Consider the following 16,966-nt stretch of genomic DNA (forward strand, 5'->3'; position numbering starts at 1 on the left):
AGTACGGTCCGGCCTGTTCCTGTTCCTCGCATCGAGCCTGTGGTGCGTGTCGTCAGCCCGGCCTGTTCCTGCTACCCGCATCGAGTCTGTGGTGCGCGTCGCCAGCCCGGCCCGGCCTGTTCCTTCTCCCCGCACCAAGTCTGTGGTGCGTCTCGTCAGCCCTGTCCGGCTCGTTCCTGCTCCCCGCACCAAACCTGTGGTGCGCGTCGCCAGCCCGGCCCGGCCCGTTCCTGCTCTCCGCACCAAGTCTGTGGTGTGCGTCGTCAGTCCGGCACGGCCCGTGCCTGTTCCCCGCACCAGGTCAGGGGTGCGCTTCGACGGCCCGGCTCGGCCCGCTCCTGCTTCCCACACCAAGCCAGTGGTGTGCCTCATCAGTCCGGCACGGCCCGTGCCTGTTCCCCGCACCAGGTCGGGAGTGTGCTTCGACGGCCCGGCTCGGCCCGCTCCTGCTCCCCACACCAAGCCAGTGGTGTGCGTCGTCAGTCCGGCACGGCCCGTGCCTGTTCCACCGGTGGCTGGTCCGGCACCGGTCAGAGGCTTCACGTCGGAGCTAGAGCAATCCGCTCCACCAGTGTTCAGTCCAGCTCCGGCCAGCAGGGCCAGACCGGACCAGGGGTACTTTGGGGGGTTCGAGAAGGAGTGGGGGTCAAGCCCGGAGCCGGAGCCGCCGCCGAGGAGGAATGCCCACCCAGCCCTCCCCTGTTTTTGCTCTTATTTAGGCGCGGTCGCAGTCCGCGCCTTTAGGGGGGGGTACTGTCACACCCTGGCTCGGGGACTCATTATGTTGAGCCAGGGTGTGTTCATTCTATGTTTTCCGTTTCTTTGGTGGGTGTTCTAGGTTGTCTATTTTCTATGTTTGCCGGTGTGACTCCCAATCAGAGGCAACGAGTGTCAGCTGTCGGCTGGTTGTCTCTGATTGGGAGCCATATTTAATCTGTCTGTTTTTCTTTCGGGTTGTGGGATTTTGTTCGTGTGTGTTCGTGTTGTACCATAGACGTCACGCATTCGTTGTTTATTTGTTTTGGTTCGTGTGATCATTTAAATAAATAGAATATGTTCACTCGCAACGCTGCGCCTTGGTCTCCCTCATTAGACGATCGTGACAACCAGGGGCGGTGTGTTCAATAGGGCGATATGGGCGACGCACTGCCAAACGGGAAAAGGAAGGGATTTTTTTTCTAATCAATTATATCACGGCAACAGTAGTTATCAGTGTTCTAATCTGATCTGACTGCCACTAAATGTCAAATCAGGCTAAAGTCGTGCTTCAAATGGCCCCGCCCGTTTTTGGGGCGATTTCAGTCATGTTGAAAATCGCCCAGAAGTCTGTCATAGACTCCCATGTAAAATCTATTTTTTTCAAATTTCGAAGCTTTCAATACAATCTCTATGGGTGTCTGTGGGCTTGCACTTACGCGCTTTCGTCATACGTGACGTAACCATGAACGTAACTAAGAAAATAGCGGCTAGCAGCGTCTCTGTTGCGACCTGCAGTGTGGCGTTATCTTATGTTTTTAATTTGTACACTTAGTGGCGTTATTTTATGTTTTTAATTTGTACACTTAGTTTACAAACATTCTGCCAACCATGGATTTCCAGTGGTGGGTTTTGGACTGATCTTGTTGATCGTGTACATACCCGCTACGAACGGACTAAATAATGAAAACGCTGCTGGCAGCGGAATCCAATACAGCTGGGAGACTTGGCTGGATGACAGAGTCCCGGACAGAGAAGTGGAGCCGGCCGGCTTCACCCTGGTCAGAGCGGACCGCGATCTGACACAGTCACAGGGAAAATCGATCCTGGTAAGAGAGCGACTCTGTACCCCCGACATTGAACTGCTTTCTGTGTCACTGCGACCTTACTATCTGCCCCGTGAGTTCCCCCAATTGTTTGTTACCGTTGTGTACTGTTGATAATCACAAGTTTACTGGAGAACTGAGACCAAGTAGAGACTTTGGACAGGGTGGATATGGTATAATAAAGGCAGTTTATTCAGAGGTAAAGATATCTGGAATCGCGTGCACGGACTCGTTCGTCAAACTCTTAGGGAGCTATCTGAAGAGAGCCCCGAAAACATTGTGTGCAGACATTTTATACAATAAATGATGTAGGTTGAATCTAGTAGTTCTGATCTTCTGATTGGTCCTGATGAGTTGGGCGAGGTCCCCTCCACTGTTGCATTGGCTCTGAGTCGGGTTCTCTGTCTTCAAATGTTCAGCCTAAAGAGAGGGGATTTTTGTGTGTGTGTGTGTGTGTGTGTTTAACAGTGATGATGTGTGTGTGTGTGTGTGTTATCAGTGATGATGTGTGTGTGTGTGTGTGTGTGTGTGTCCTCAGAGCAAGAACTCGTGAGTTGGAAGAACTGAGAGACCTATGGTGTGGGTGTTGTCCTTGGCCACCTGCTGACAAGGCTGACAAGATAGGACTCTTTTGTCCATTGTTATAGGATAGGAACAGCATTGATTGAAAACAAACGCCCAACACAAAATGGGTCATGCACAAGATTTTAGTCAGACCAAGCTATAACATTATATATTTACTACGACAGTACATTCAACCAAAAGCTAATATAACAAAGGCATCAGAGATTATTTATAATCTGTCACAGAAACTGGAATCCATCTCCCCAGATCAGTCAATAAATGCTTCTGGTATTGACTTATATGCTGCCCCTGTCTTCATGTTGTTGCTGGACATATCTTTTTTTAAATGTGTGTAGGTCACCTAAATCATCAGAAAAATTGCCCCTCCTGAGAATTTTTTCAGGAGCCGCCACTGGTGACAACTATCCTCTTGTTTACACTCATGTACTTTAGAGAAGTCTGCATGACGATGGTAATGTTCTCTGAGGCTATTACACAATTCAGTTATTTTCCCAACATACTCTCCGTGATCAGCCCATGGCAAAAGTGCCCTCTGGGCATCCCCTGAAACCCGCTGCCCTCTAATGGCAGCCCAAACCTTACTATTCCTGTTTTGGGGTACGTCATTCCTTCTACCGCTCTGGCCACGTCCTCTGTGTTCATGGCCTGTCTGCTAAATGGCATATTATTATTATTATTACTGTATACATCTAAGGTTGCTGGGGCCCCTTCATTCCCTGCCAATAGATTAGGTAAGGCTATCAGTGGGTACTGGCCCCCTCCTACTCTCTCATCTCCTGACTCATACTGACTCTCTCCTGAGCTTAGCTCTGAATCCTCCTGTTCCTCTCTTTTCTGTTTCTTTAGATCATTACCACAATTTACATGCATTTGTTTAATCATGGACTCTAGTTTAATTACTCTCTTTTCTGTTTAATTTAGATCAGTACCACAATTTACATGCATTTGTTTAATCATGGATTCCAGTTTAATTACATCAAGTCGCCCAGTAAAGCAAAAACATTTTTCTCCAATTAGGTCCATAATACACATTTCGTTTGTCTCCAATTTCCATGTATTTCTCGTCCCCAGTAAATTCTGGGACCTCTTGTGAGGATTTGCCTCCCATGGTTGGTACTGTTAAAAATCCCTTAGCCACCTCTTCTATATAACAAGTTTTTCAAAACAGTTTCACACCACACCTGGAATCACCCCTTCCTGTATAGGTACAACAGGTTGACTAGTCCCCCAGAATGATCTCCTACTCTACGGAGGAATTTATCCCCACAATGTAATCTTGATAATTCCTGACAGTCCCATACAACAGGTGACTAGTCCCCCAGAATTATCTCCTACTCTACGGAGGAATTTATCCCCACAATGTAATCTTGATAATTCCTGACAGTCCCATACAACAGGAATGGGTTCTCCCTCTCCTGGTGATCTTAACCGTCTAAATTTACTCAATTATATCCTCTCATTTACTTTTTGCATTTGTTTAACCCGGATTATTTGTTGACTGTTCTATAATCTCTTACAGGTTACATCCCTTAGGTGTAGTTTTAATAGTTCCTTCTATTTCAACACCAGGTAGTGTCTTTTGGTAATGGCCTATTACCATGAATCGTTACGGACCCACCAACATTTCACTTAAAATGGCTACGCATTGATCAATTTGCTACTTTTCAATATTTTAGCAAGTTCTCAAATCAATTTCACCAAGTAATGAATAAAGACTACTGACCTTATCCTTGCAGCCGAGATTCAATGTAGGTTTGGATTCCGTCACCGTCTCTATCATTAATCAGGTGTCCTCTGGTCTGTCTTAACCCTTAATGTCAAAGGGCAGGACTTTCTATTTGCGAATGTATCATTCACCCGTCAACGGTTTTCAGAGTTACCTGGAATGACAGAGGCAGGTATTGGATTCCGGCTCAGAAGAACCAAGCTGTTACGTGAATTATTTAACAAACTATTTCAGTGTCTCTGTGCGTCTCCCAAAAGGTTGTAAGTCTTTTGGATTTAAGAAACGGACAGAGTCCCGGTCTGCATAGTCAGAGATGTTTATTCATTGAGAATTCTGCCATCACAATTTCAGAGTCCATCTTTTATACTCACACGTCATACAAAAATCCCTCCCCTCTTTAGGCAGGCTGTAGTTTTCCACTTTATAATTGCTCTCCTGACCATCAGTTCACACACACACTTTCTTATCATAGCCTACTCCCTGCATTCCTCAGTTATCGCCGTTCTCACAATAGTCTGCATCATGTTTCATACTCCTTAAAAAGCCTAACAGTTTCTCTCCTCCCTAAATTGGGAGGCCTCTTTATCTTGGTTTCTCAGTTGTCTGTAGACAGTTCTCCTTGTCCTTTGTTGTCTGGTCTAACTCTTACTCACATTTCTAAATAGTAGCTCAATGTCATAGTCTTCACTGGTCCTACACTCACACATTCTAACACATTTCACACAGTTTCAGGGTGTAATAATTAGTCATTAATAATTATTCCATCAACGTTACAGTTAAATGCTTACTTACAAGCCCTTAACCAACAATGCAAATAGCCCGGGTAGCCATGATTAGCTGTTCAGGATTCTTATGGCTTGGGGGTAGAAGCTGTTAAGAAGCCTTTTGGACCTAGACTTGGCGCTCCCGTACCGCTTGCCGTGCAGTAGCAGAGAGAACAGTCTATGACTAGGGTGGCTGGAGTCTTTGATAATTTTTAGGGCCTTCCTCTGACACCGTCTTGTATAGAGGTCCTGGATGGCAGGAAGCTTGGCCCCAGTGATGTAATGGGCCGTACGCACTACCCTCTGTAGTGCCTTGCGGTCAGAGGCCGAGCAGTTGCCATACCAGGCGGTGATGCAACCAGTCAGGATGCTCTCGATTGTGCAGCTGTAGAACCTTTTGAGGATCTGAGGACCCATGCCAAATCTTTTCAGTCTCCTGAGGGGGAATAGGCTTTGCCGTGCCCTCTTCACGACTGTCTTGGTGTGTTTGAACCATGATCATTTTTTGGTGATGTGGACACCAAGGAACTTGAAGCTCTCAACCTGTTCCACTACAGCCCTGTCGATGAGAATGGGGGCATGCTCAGTCCTCTTTTTTTTCCTGTAGTCCACAATCATCTCCTTTGTCTTGATCACGTTGAGGGAGATGTTGTTATCCTGGCACCACACGGCCAGGTCTCTGACCTCCTCCCTATAGGCTGTCTCATCGTTGTCGGTGATCAGGCCTACCACTGTTGTGTCGTTGGCAAACTTAATGATGGTGTTGGAGTCGTGCCTGGCCATGCAGTCATGGGTGAACAGGGAGTACAGGAGGGGACTGAGCACGCACCCCTGAGGGGCCCCCGTGTTGAGGATCAGCGTGGCAGATGTGTTGTTACCTACCCTTACCACCTGGGGGCAGCCAGTCAGGAAGTCCAGGATCCAGTTGCAAAGGGAGGTGTTTAGTCCCAGGGTCCTTAGCTTAGTGAAGAGCTTTGAGGGCACTATGGTGTTGAACGCTGAGCTGTAGTCAATGAATAGCATTCTCACGTAGGTGTTCCTCTTGTCCAGGTGGGAAAGGGCAGTGTGGAGTGCAATAGAGATTGCATCATCTGTGGATCTGTTGGGGCGGTATGCAAATTGGAGTGGGTCTAGGGTTTCTGGGATAATGGTGTTGATGTGAGCCTTGACCAGCCTTTCAAAGCACTTCATGGCTACAGACGTGAGCGCTACGGGTCGGTAGTCATTAAGACAGGTTATCTTAGTATTCTTGGGCACAGGAACTATGGTGGTCTGCTTGAAACATGTTGGTATTACAGACTCAGTCAGGGACATGTTGAAAATGTCAGAAAAGACACTTGCCAGTTGGTCAGAGCATGTTCGGAGTACACGTCCTGGTAATCCGTCTGGCCCTGCTGCCTTGTGAATGTTGACCTGCTTAAAAGTCTTACTCACATCGGCTACAGAGAGCGTGATCACATAGTCATCCGGAACAACTGATGCTCTCATGCATGCATAAGTGTTGCTTGCCTCGAAGCGAGCATAGAAGTGATTTAGCTCGTCTGGTAGGCTTGTGTCACTGGGCAGCTCGCGGCTCTGCTTCCCTTTGTAGTCTGTAATAGTTTTCAAGCCCTGCCACATCCGACGAGCGTCAGAGCCGGTGTAGTATGGTTCAATCTTAGTCCTGTATTGACTCTGTGCCTGTTTGATGGTTCGTCGGAGGGCATAGCGGGATTTCTTATAAGCGTCCGGGTTAGAGTCCCACTCCTTGAAAGCGGCAGCTCTACCCTTTAGCTCAGTGCGGATGTTGCCTGTAATCCATGTCTTCTGGTTGGGCTATGTACACTACCATTCAAAAGTTTGGGGTCACTTAGAAATGTCCTTGTTTTCAAAAGAAAATAAAAAAAGTGTCCATTAAAATAACATCAAATTGATCAGAAATACAGTGTAGACATTGTTAATGTTGTAAATGGCTATTGTAGCTGGAAACTGCTGATTTTTAATGGAATATCTACATAGGCGTACAGAGGCCCATTATCAGCAACCATCAGTCCTGTGTTCCAATGGCACGTTATGTTTGCTAATCCAAGTTTATAATTTTAAATGGCTAATTTATCATTAGAAAACCCTTTTGCAATTGTGTTAGCACAGCTGAAAACTGTTGTGCTGATTAAAGAAGCAATAAAACTGGCCTTCTTGAGACTAGTTGAGTATCTGGAGCATCAGCAATTGTGGGTTCGATTACAGGCTCAAAATGGCCAGAAACAAATAACTTTCTTCTGAAAATCATCAGTCTATTCTTGTTCTGAGAAATGAAGGCTATTCCATGCGAGAAATTGGCAAGAAACTGAAGATCTCGTACAACATTATGTACTACTCCCTTCACAGAACAGCGCAAACGGGCTCTAACCAGAATAGAAAGAGGAGTGGGAGGCCCCGGTGCACAACTGAGCAAGAGGACAAATAAATTAGAGTGTCTAGTTTGAGAAACAGACGCCTCACAAGTCCTCAACTGGCAGCTTCATTAAATAGTACCCGCAAAACACCAGTCTCAACGTCAACAGTGAAGAAGCGACTCTGGGATGCTGACCTTCTAGGCAGAGTTGCAAAGAAAAAGCCATATCTTAGACTGCCCATCTTAATCTTTTCCTTTTATTGGCCAGTCTGAGAAATTGCTTTTTCTCTGCAACTCTGCCTAGAAGGTCAGCATCCCGGAGTCACCTCTTCACTGTTGATGTTGAGACTGGTGTTCTGCAGGTACTATTTAATGAAGCTGCCAGGAAAATTTCTATGTGACCCCAAACTTTTGAACTGTAGTGTACGTACGGTCACTGTGGGGACGACGTCATCGATGCACTTATTGATGAAGCCAGTGACTGATGTGGTGTACTCCTCAATGCTATCGGAAGAATCCCGGAACATATTCCAGTCTGTGCTAGCAAAACAGTCCTGTAGCTTAGCATCTGCGTCATCTGACCACTTCCTTATTAACCGAGTCACTGGTGCTTCCTGCTTTAGTTTTTGCTTATAAGCAGGAATCAGGAGGATAGAGTTATGGTCAAATTTGCCAAATGGAGGGCGAGGGAGAGCTTTGTATGTGTCTCTGTGTGTGGAGTAAAGGTGGTCTAGAGTTTATTCCCCTCTGGTTGCATATTTAACATGCTGGTAGAAATGAGGTAGAACGGATTTAAGTTTCCCTGCATTAAAGTCCACAGCCACTAGGAGCGCTGCCTCTGGATGGGCGTTTTCCTGTTTACTAATGGCCTTATACAGCTCATTGAGTGCAATCTTAGTGCCAGCATCAGTTTGTGGTGGTAAATAGACAGCTATGAAAAATATAGATGAAAACTCTCTTGGTAAATAGTGTGGTCTTCAGCTTATCATGAGATACTCTACCTCGGGCAAGCAAAACCTTAAGACTTCCTTAGTATTAGATTTTATGCACCAGCTGTTGTTTACAAATATACACAGACTGTCACCCCTTGTCTTACCGGAGTCAGACGTTCTATCCTGCTGATGTAGCGCATATCCTGCCAGCTGTATGTTATCCATGTCGTCGTTCAGCCACGACTCGGTGAAACATAATATATTACAGTTTTTAATGTCCCGTTGGTAGGATAACCTTAATCTTAGGTCATCCAATTTATTTTCAAATGATTGAACATTGGCTAATAGGATTGATGGAAGAGGCAGTTTACTCGCTCGCCGTCGGATCCGTACAAGGCACCCCGACCTACGTCCACGATACCTCTGTCTCTTTCTAATGCAAATGACGGGGATTTGGGCCTTGTCGGGTGTCTGTAGGATATCCTTCGCGTCCGACTCGTTGAAGAAAAAATATTTGTCCAATACGAGGTGAGTAATTGCTGTCCTGATATCCAGAAGCTATTTTTGGTCATAAGAGACGGTGGCAGAAACATTATGTACAGAATAAATGACAAATTACGAAAAAACACACATAAAAGTACAATTGGTTAGAGGACTGCAAAACGGCAGCCATCTTCTCCCAGTTGCCCTCACCATAGCGGGAAACCCCAGCTTCCACCCACTCCTTGGGGGTCCACATCCTCTTCTTTCCAGGTTTACTCTTCCTAGTGCTGCTGCTATCTTCAAAGGCATCTTTATGAGGAGAGTCTGATAAAGATTCCTCATCACTCCACATTTCCCTTGCAACATTGCCCTTCTGGTGGGTGGAGTTAGGATGCACACCCCCATGAGGAGCAGGTTCCAGGCTCACCCAGCTGCAGGCACCCGCTCTTGGGAGGCAGTGGATTTCTGCCCCGCTCACCTGGCTGTTGGGATCCATAGCTAGCCTGGCCACTGTGCTCCACCTGCCCCTCCTCTGTGGGGCTGTCTCCGGATGGAGGACCATGTCTGCCCCTCAGGCCACATCTGCTGGGGAGGCTTCCATGGGGCTGCTGCCTGAAAGGTGCAGGGGGGACCTCTGAGGCCGCAACTTCTGCATTCTCCTGTTGCACTTCTCTCGCCAACTCCTCCTCTAACAGGCAAAGGTAATCTGCTGGTCAATCTGACCAGTGTACACGGCAATCAGCTGGGTGAGTTTAAACTGAACATCAGGGGGGTCACTGGCAGAAAGAGGGAGCACAGCAGATTACACTTGGTCTACATGCATGCACATTGTAGTGTAGCCCAATGACCTGTCAAGAATGGTATGAGTGTCTACCTTGGTTTGGGTGTGGATGCTTTCTGCTATGGAACAAGGAGCATTGCTGGCACAATGTGCTCCTTTGGTTGAGGCTGTGAGGGGGAATCTTGCACCACGTCCTGTTTGAATTGTCTTGCAGACAGTTGTTGATACAAGCACACACAAACAGTGTGATTGGAGACACAGCACTCTCAATGATCCGTGAACCGTACATGATACAGACAACACCTTGTCATTATACTCCTAATAGTGTGCTCTAAAATATAGAGTATAGCTACATTCTGATATAAAATTGTACAGATTAATTTATTCAACATTAAAACGATTAATATGAATATCTCAAAAGTACCCTTTATGATTTTGTTGATTTTTAGACATATTGTTTTAAACAAATGTCCAGAGTATGCTCTGGGTAGTCACAGAATAACAGGCTTTATTCCGCAAATACAGAGTTATGCAGAATTGCGTCAAAACCACTTCAGTGCGCAAAACAGGCACACTGGAAAATACAAGGCATACAGGGAAATATCCCGGCGATACACAATACACGGAGCTCCACTGAGCTTCACTATCCTCCACAATAAACAATCACACACAAAGACAAGGGGGAAGAGGGAACACTTATACAGGTACTGATGAGGGGATATGAACCAGGTGTGTGTAATAAACAAGACAAAAATAAATGGAATGATGAGATGAGGAGCGGCAGTGGCTAGAAGACCGGTGATGACGAACACCAAAGCCTGCCCGAACAAGGAGAGGAGGCAGTCTCGGAGGAAGTCGTGACAGTACAGGAGGGCTGTGATTGGTTAATGACCTATAATGTCAATTTCTATAGACGGGTTGGCTGACAACGTCCCCCCCACCCCTGTACGCGCAGCTCCAGCAGCACGCCAACACCGGCCTCGGGGACGACCAGGAGGACGCAGAGCAGGGCGAGCCAGATGGCGACTGTGGAAATCCCGCAACAGGGAGGGATCGAGGATATCCCTCACCAGGACCCAGCACTGCTCCTCCGGACCGTACCCCTCCCACCTCACGAGGTACTGAAGGCCTCCAACCCGACGCCTCGAATCCAGGATGAAATGGACAGAGTACGCTGGGGCCCCATCGATGTCCAGAGGGGGCGGAGGGACCTCCCGCACCTCAGACTCCTGGAGTGGACCAACCACCACTGGCCTGAGGAGAGACACATGGAACGAGGGGTTAATGCGGTAATCTGGATGGAGTAGTAACCTATAAGTAACCTCGTTTATTCTCCTCAGGACTTTGAACGGCCCCACAAACCACGGGCTCAGCTTCCGGCAGGGCAGGTGGAGGGGCAGATTCCGGGTCGAGAGCCAGACCCGATCACCCGGTACAAAGACCGGGGCCTCACTGCGGTGGCGGTCAGCGTTGGCCTTCTGGTGACGCACGGCACGTTGGAGGTGGACGTGAGCACCGTGGCTCTGATGCCATGGTGCCAGAACCGGCTGATAACCTAAAACACATTGAAATTGCGTTAGGTTAGTGGAGGAGTGGCGGAGAGAGTTCTGGGCATATTCTGCCCATGGCAAGAACACCGAACACTCCCCGGCCGGTCCTGGCAGTGGGACCGCAGGAACCTACCCACATCCTGATTCACCCGTTCCACCTGCCCATTAGACTCGGGTCAGGCTGACCGAGACCCCCAGACGTTCCATGAACGACTAAAAGACCCTGGATGTGAACTGGGGACCCCGGTCAGACACTATGTCCTCTGGCACCCCGTAGTGCCGGAAGACGTGTGTAAACAGGGCCTCCGCATTCTGCAGGGCCGTGGGGAGACCGGGCAGAGGAAGGAGGCGGCAGGCTTTGGAAAAGCGGTCCACAACGAACAGGATAGTGGTGTTACCTTGAGAGAGGGGAAGCTCAGTTAGGAAGTCAATACACAAGTGGGACCATGGCCATTGTGGAACTGGTAAGGGCTGTAACTTACCCGCTGGGAGGTGCCTAGGTGCCTTACTCTGGGCGCACACCGAGCAGGAGGAGACATACACCCTCACGTCCTTAGCCAAGGTAGGCCACCAGTACTTTCCGGTCAGGCAGCGCACTGTACGACCGATACCTGGGTGACCAGAGGAGGGGGATGTGTGTGCCCAATAGATCAGACGATCACGGATAAGAGCAGGCATGTACTGCAGCCCAGCTGGACACTGAGGTGGAGATGGATCTGTGCGTAACGCCGCTCTATATCCGCGTCCATCGCCCATACTACCGGCGCCACAATGCAGAAGGCCGGGAGTATGGGGGTGTTGTCTATGGGCCTCTCCTCTGGGTCGTACAGCCGTGACAGTGCGTCTGCCTTCACATTCTTCATACCTGGGATGTAAGATAGGGTAAAATCAAACCGGGTGAAGAATAGGGCCAAGCTGGCCTGGCGAGGGTTCAGCCTCCTCGCTGCCCGGATTTACTCCAGGTTACGGTGGTCCATCCAGACGAGGAAAGGGTGTTTCGCCCCTTCAAGACAGTGCCTCCACACGGTCAGGGCTTGGACAACAGCCACAGCTCCCGATCACCAACGTCGTGGTTCTGCTCCGCTGGGCTGAGCTTCTTTGAGAAGAAAGCACAGGGGCGGAGCTTGGGTGGCGTGCCCGAGCGTTGCGATAGGACAGCGCCTATTCCTACCTTGTACGCATCCACCTCCACTACGAACGGTAGTGATGGATCGGGATGGGCTAGTACCGGGGCTGAGGTGAACAGAACCCTCAGGTTACTGACGGCCCTGTAAGCCTCAGCAGACCAGCGGAGCCGGGACAGCCCACCCTTCAACAGTGATGTGATGGGAGCTGCGACCTTGCCAAAGCCCCGGATAAACCTCCGATACTAGTTGGCAAAGCCAATAAAGCGCTGCACCTCCTTAACCGTGGTTGGATTCGGCCAATTACGCACGGCTGAAATGCGATCTCCCTCCATCTCCACACCTGAGGTGGTAATGCGGTGTCTGAGGAAAGAGACAGACTGTTGGAAAAACAGACACTTTTCTGCCTTGGCATAAAGGTCATGTTCCAACAGTCGGGCCAGCACTTTGCGAACCAGGGACACATGCTTGGCGCGCGTAGCGGAATACACCAGAATGTCATTGATATAGACCACTACACCGTGACCAAGCATGTCCCAAAACACCTCGTTCACAAAGGACTGGAAGACGGATGGAGCATTCATCAAACCTTAAGGCATCACCAGGTAATCGTAATGCCCCGTGGTTGTGCTGAATGCTGTCTACCACTCGCCCCCCTATCGGATACGCACCAGGTTGTACGCACTCAGGAGATCTAATTTTGTGAAGAAGCGCGCCCCATGCACGGGCAGGCCCCTTCCAGGACGTCCTCTAGAAGCCAGCAGCTTGTCCAACCGGATGGCCATGTCCACCAATTGATCGAAAGACAACGTGGTGTCCCGGCAGGCTAGCTCCCTTCGGACGTCCTCTCGTAGACGGCACTGGAAGTGGTCGATGAGGGCCCGCTCATTCCACCCGGACCCAGCCGCTAGAGTACGAAACTCCGGGGCGAAGTCCTGCGGTCCTCGTCCCCTGCCTCAGGTGGACCAGCCGCTCGTACGCCTCTCTACCTTCGGGCGGGTGATCGAAGACGGCCCGAAAGAGGTGAGCGAACTCCCCATAGTTGTCCAACGTGGCTCCTCCTTCACTCCAGACCGCATTGGCCCACTCCAGGACTTTCCCCGAGAGACAGGAGACGAGGGCGGACACCTTCTCCCGCTCCGGTGGAGCCGGGCTGATGGTCGAAAAGTATAATTCCATTTGTCAGAGGAATCCCTGGCAAATGGCAGCTGTCCCGTCAAAATCCTGTGGTCGAGATATGTGAATCCCTCTGGGTGGTGGGGTGTGGGTGGCTGGATCCGGTCACTCAGCTGGTCACACACAAAGACAAGGGGGCAGAGGGAACACTTATACAGGTACTGATCTAGGGATATGAACATTTACATTTACATTACATTTTAGTCATTTAGCAGACGCTCTTATCCAGAGCGACTTACAGTTAGTGATTACATAAAAAAATTTATACTGGCCCCCCGTGGGAATCAAACCCACAACCCTGGCGTTGCAAACGCCATACTCTATCAACTGAGCTACAGCCCTGCCGGCCATTCCCTCCCCTACCCTGGACGACGCTGGGCCAATTGTGCGCCGCCCATGAATGAATGAACCAGGTGTGTGTAATAAACAAGACAAAAACAAATGGAATGATGAGATAAGGAGCGGCAGTGGCTAGAAGGCCAGTGACGACGAACGCCGAAGCCTGCCCGAAAAAGGAGAGGAGGCAGCCTCTGAGGAAGTCGTGACACTACAGGAGGGCTGTGATTGGTTCATGACCTATAATGTCAATTTCTATAGACGGGTTGGCTGACAACGTCACGAAAATGGGGATCGGAAGTGTCCGGTGCGAGAGAGGCAGGTTGAAGTGGCCAGAGTCAGAGTAGTGCAGAGGGTGTTGTATGCGGAGGCAGTGAAGAAAGTGGAGGAGGATGGGTAAAGGGTGAGGTTCCTGAGAGGATCCCAGTGAGTAGTAGATTTGTGCCAGCACAGAGGGATAGGGCAATGAGTGAGTTATGCTTCAGTAAGGTTGGCTTCTTAGCATTCATAGCAATGGTTATCAATTGTACCGCAGGAATGGAACGTAAATCACAGAGAATAGATGTTGTGGTGGCAGCTGCAGAGAAGTATTTGGTTATACGCACCCCCTGAAAAATCAGAATAAAAAATAAAAAATATTAATAAAAATATATGTATTTTTGGATTTAAAACTAATATTTCACAAAAGTAGGGCACTGAGCCTTTACTAGTATTAGCAGACCTATATAGACATATGTAGCGTAGGCAAACACATTTTTTCAGCATTTCTGCTTTGGCAAAAAAAGTAGTTGCCCATAACTTTGCACCTTTTGATGTAAATGTTTGAGGACAGGGTTTGGTTCTTTCTGGATTCCAGAATGACAATCACAGAGATAGTGACAGGGCAACAACTCTTACAATTCCAACAAATGAATCCTGCGATATTAATGATTGATCAAATAACCTGGGGAAAAAACACTTTTTGTGCAGTATTAATTTACCATCCTTACAAACCACTTAATGTAAATGTAGGTTTGTACCTGTAGACTTTCCATCACCATGTAGAAAAACAATGCACAACACAGTAATTGAGTACATTGAGACATCAAGTGGTTTGTGATGATGTGCTGAGATGATGTGGCTCAGTTGGTAGAGCATGGTGCTTGCAATGCTAGGGTTGTGGGTTCGATTCCCACAGTGGAACAGTATGAAAATGTATGTACTTACTACTGTAAGTTGCTCTGGATAACAGCACCTACTGAAAAGGAATGAATAGACCATTTCAGTTTTCACATTGAAATAAGTTGCAAAGTATTTTAAAAAACTGGAAAACATATACCAAGCAAGTACTTTTACATTCCACAAGTATTATCAGATTAACAGTTTTGTACAGATGATTATCAGACTCAAGTTACAAATTCTGGTAAACACTAAAATACATTTAGTTTAAATTGTTTCACAAAAGTAGTGCATCACTACTTCCCGTGGAAATGGGTATAGGAGATAGGTGGCAGTGTAGGTGGCAGATGCAGAGAAGTACCTGGGTGTACGGGATTTTACTGAAGAAGAGTTAATGGTGTGATGATTTTTATTTGTATTAAATAGTGGTATATAGATATAGGGTTATATATATAGATATAGGCAATTGTTTCCTTTTGGGAAGAGGAATAATTAAGATAATTGAATGTAGGTAGGCCGTGACTGGCTTCACATTTTAGTACAGTAGGTGGCGGTGTATGCACCTTTAAATTGGATGCGATCCACCAACCCAATCCCAATCCCCGGAGTGGCCGGTTAGGGTAAATGAGTATGAAGTGGCAAGGGTCACGGCTATACAGGAGGTCTCCTACACCGAGGCACGTAAAATAGTTGAAGGCACGAGGGGAGCTGAAGATATGGCGTTGGGTGCTCCGCAGTCTGTGCAGATTCAGAGTGTTGTTCAACAGTTGAGGGAAACTGATACGCTGATTGTGAAGATAGTGGATTTTGTGGTGTTTATCGCGCATGGGATTCATTGTACTGCACAACTAACAAAAAGTCCAAGAGACTGGACATAATAGTATCTGCGGCTGTAAGGTTTCTGGGTCTCCAGGACTTCACTGCCGAAACATCGTAAAGAATACTGTCCAAAGATGCTCTTCCTTCTCAGGCCCCAGAGCCTGTAGGGATGGGAGTTGGCAGCTGAATCTGAATAAAGGAGTACATTGCGTTTTGTTGTTGTTTATTTTTATTTTGTTATTTATTTGGGCTGATATAGAGCCAGGGCAGTTGTCGTGGCATTTCTTTGCGAACAGACATAGTATCAAAGAAGAAGACCCCGTACAGTAGGTGGCGGCAATACACCAATAGGTGTAGGCTGCCATAAAACTTTAAAGAAGAAGAACGTCACGAAAACGATGTAAGGCAGAAGGCAGTGTGGTGTTATGATTCTGGACCACTGACGTACCACGCTCCTACGCAGTCCGAGCTATAAAACTGCAAAAAAAAAATTGCCCCATGGCTAAATGAATACAATTGTAGAAAGTTAGCTGTTTTGAGGGGAAACTCACAATTTCCTGTCCATCAGTTCACCCTAGAGGACATCAGCACTCTTCTCAAACAAACACCTCAGGCCAAAGCAGTGACACTCGTCATTGACTCTCTCTCATGGATTTTGTGGCATCACGACCCTGCTGTCATATGCCAGAGACTTTAGACTCTCAAGAAAGGTTTGTCATGGTATTTATAATCAGTGTCTTTCTAGTCTCCAGCACTCACCCAAGTTTTGGTTCTGGGTTGCCACGATTGATATCTTTTATGTCATGTTGTGAAATTGTCATTTGAAGTCAGTGAATTTGTGAGAATTCAGTTGTCTTTCTTCCCTTATCATTAGGGGGAGCTGTGAGAGCAGTAGTTGGCCTGCTGCACTCCGACCTGCATCAGCGAGGCACTGTGGGAAGCATACGACACATGACTAGCTCAGTTATCACCGTGGCCCCAGTGACCAGAGGACTGGGAGCTAAACTGTCTTAGCCATTTTATGCAGATAGTGTTGTGTGTCTGTTACCAGGAGGAGATCTTCAGCATCAATTAGGACCTGACAGTTACAATACAGAGCAAACTCAGTCATCCTGGACACACACAGATGAATACAGACGAATCTGAGCTAGCACACTTGTATTATTCCTGACATGCACAATATGAGAAGGAATAAGCCAACACTAATGGTGTTGTATGATTCTCTCATCTTTCCCCAGGCAGATCCAACAGCCAACCTGACCTTTAACCTCCGCCTGTCCGATACAGAGTGAGAGAGGCCAAAGAAAAACTGGCGTTTCCATTTGTCTTCAGTAAAGAGAAGTGAGATTAGCCATG

The 16,966-nt window shown here is 47.8% G+C and overlaps 1 pseudogene across 1 annotated transcript; it reads left to right on the forward strand.

The window, feature by feature from the left end:
- The first annotated feature begins 9,226 nt into the window (after nt 1–9,226).
- LOC311112994 (elongator complex protein 5-like) lies at nt 9,227–16,955 on the forward strand (annotated as a pseudogene). Its single transcript has 4 exons — nt 9,227–9,285; nt 16,133–16,320; nt 16,485–16,757; nt 16,849–16,955. The product of its transcript is annotated as an elongator complex protein 5-like (transcript).
- The last annotated feature ends 11 nt before the right edge of the window (nt 16,956–16,966 follow it).

This window comes from Coregonus lavaretus (genome assembly GCF_964263955.1).
Source record: "Coregonus lavaretus genome assembly, chromosome: 39".
Lineage (NCBI taxonomy): Eukaryota > Metazoa > Chordata > Actinopteri > Salmoniformes > Salmonidae > Coregonus > Coregonus lavaretus.